Here is a 3,102-nt window from a genome sequence, read left to right on the forward strand (position 1 = left end):
ACAATTACAAAAATCGCTCACTCATGCTACAGATTAGCACAATCAAAAAGATTAGAATTTAATTTAAAAAAAACAAACACGATGGTCATGAAATTCTCAAATAAAAAAAAGGATAGAGAAAGATATATTAATAGGAAATCAGGTAATTAAAAAATGTACTAAATATTCATATCTAGGTGATCTAATTAATGACAAAGGGGGTTTAAGGACATGATCATGATAAAAGCACGGTCCGATAAATGTAGATTCATGATGAGAGAAATATAGTAACAGGGACAGAGGAGAAAAATTATGGTAACCATACCATAGAAGCAAGAGTTAAATTATATGAATGTACATTAATACCTTCCTTACTGAACAACAGTGAAACATGGACCAACATAACTAAGGAAGAATTTAAAATGTTAGAAGACTCCCAAAATGAATACCTACGTAAAATAATAAAAGCTCATAGTAAAACACCATTAGAAGCACTAAGGATAGAGTTGGGAATTTTACCAATAACTGATAAAATAGCATACAAAAAACTTATGCTACTTCAATACATAATTAAGTTAGATAACAATAGATTAATAAAGAAAGTATTTATACAGCAGATCAAAGAGGAAGGAAGAAACTGGGGAAATGAAATCTTAATAATCCTAGAGGAGTACGAACTAGAAATCTCATTTACAGCCATAGGATTAAAACCAAAAAGAGCCTGGAAAAAAACAAGTCAAAGATGCCATACTAAAACGAGTAATTAAAAGAGACAAATTGAAAACTGCCATTGATTGAAGTAACAGGGGAGCTGGAGGCAACAATTGTTTCAGCATAGTACTAATCACTACTAAAATGTAGGGGTGGGCATTGCTGGACTATGAGAGAGCGACAGCAAAACTCTTTCCTGGAATTGAGAAAAAAGCTACAATCGGAATGACACACGCGTGTGCCGCACGCAAAAATAAAACATGTGAATTTCATTACGATTTTCCATGAATTACCGTTCTATAATCCTACAGGTCGTGGTCCTAACGGATCTAACGTAGGCACGCCCGTAGGCATACCCGCACACGGACAGGACACGCACAGACACACACCATAGGCACCACGCAGCACGCACGCAGGCACACACGCACGCACACCCAGCACGCATATAGTACGTCGCGCATGAATCAGAGCATGTCACTTAGTCAATGTGTATGTCATGATGGCCCCAGCCAGGCGATGCTTTTAAACTTGACCTGACGTCGCGGTAAAAAATGAAAATGAAAGAAAAATCAGGTGGAAAAACAAAAATATGAACAGAAGAGAAAAATGGGTTAAACTACACATAATACCAATAATCATATTTTCGGACAAGTGAGATTAACATTCGGCAAAGTGAAATTCAACCACAACTTGCCCAAATGGCAAGTGGGTTGAAAAATTAATGTCAGGCCCTGTTAGGGTTTAGGGAGTAAGCGTAGGCGACCCCTATGACTCGTTAGAGAGTAGCCAGTATACAGTCCGGCATATAGATAATACCAAGGTAACCAGGGTAACGTTCCGGTAGTACCGACCAAACCCAGGGTACGTTCCGGCATAGTCTCTAGTATAATTACATAGCCCGAGCCGGTCCCAGCGCCCCCCAGCTCCATAACACCCTAGTAACTATGCGCCAGCCCGCGTTCATTCTACTGCCGCAGGGGGCCGCAGGGTCTAAATAGAACAGAAACATTTTCCCAAACTGATTTGCAGATGCAGCTGCAAACAGCTTCATGCACGTTAGGTCCCTCCGCCCGACTGGTTCAATGCACCCACCAACTACACCAAAGACAGAAAAAAATGGCTCTCTAGAAAACGCTAACAATGAATCGGGCTTTTTAAACAACGTATATTTATCTATCATGGACATCTGCACCTATCTTTGTTGAAACACTTTTCCACACGAACTTTACAAACCATGTATTTATCCATTTATTCCTCAAAGTAAACACTACTGGCAATTCATTTTGAAATGATGTGAGCGGAGCATGCGTGACGTCAACCGTATTGTATATGCATGCACCATAGCTGCCTTGTGTTTTGGCCTACAATATGCCGGTGACGTCAACGCGTGCGCTCACCAATCAATTTCAAAAATGAAATTGCCAATAGTAACTTACTTTGAGGAATAAATGGATAGAATACATGGTGGCATGTGAAAATTAATTTTTTCTTTCCGGGACATCTTTTTGCAAACCCCCTGCCTGCCCAAAATTTCGGGGGCTACTTTTTTTCATTTCCTAGGGCTCTTTTCCACTTTCCAGGGACGACTTTTTCGCAAGGGCTGTTCCCAAATGTACACACAAGACACAGTAGGCAATCACACACTCGCGGGGCGCGCACACCACGCACACACACGCACACGCACGCACGCAGCGCCACGCACGCACGCCCACGCACGCACGCACCACGCCACGCACGCACGCAACGCACACACACACACAACACACACAGCCACACACACACACACACACAGACACAACAGTCATATTCAAGTACAGTGTATTCATTCATGACTGACAGACTAACATGATAATCAGCAAATCTCACAAGTCACAACCACAAATGCACCTTGAATACACCACACCTTGAATACATCACAGGTTCAGCTAAACACAGAACTATTACGGCTAGCCAAATATTGGAATGTCCGCCTGTACGAGCTAGGAGGATCGATTGTTTATACGCTGAAGTTTCATTGGCGGCCTGGGGTTCCAAGGCCCGCGTAAAGGCCCTGGAAGCTCAGGGGTTTTGAGAAAGCGGCCCGCAGAGGCACGTGTGAATGGCTGTGCACATCGACGCTGCGTACCGTGCCTGCTGCAGGGGCGGCATTGATTGAAGTATGGGGGGGCAACGATTGTTTCAGCGTGGTACTAATCACTAACTAAAATGTAGAGGGTTGGCATTGCTGGACATATAGAGAGCGGCAGCAAAAAATCTTCGGGAATTTGACAAAAAAACATACAATCGGAATGACACAACCGAGTGTGCGCCAGGGAAAAAATATACGTGTGAAATTTCATTAGGATTTTCTATGGATACCGTTCTATAATCCTAGCGGGTCGTTGGTCTACAGGGTCTTACGTAGGCGACGCC

The sequence above is a fragment of the Priapulus caudatus genome, unplaced genomic scaffold, assembly GCF_000485595.1.
Source record: "Priapulus caudatus unplaced genomic scaffold, Priapulus_caudatus-5.0.1 Scaffold7, whole genome shotgun sequence".
In the NCBI taxonomy this organism is placed as follows: domain Eukaryota; kingdom Metazoa; phylum Priapulida; class Priapulimorpha; order Priapulimorphida; family Priapulidae; genus Priapulus; species Priapulus caudatus.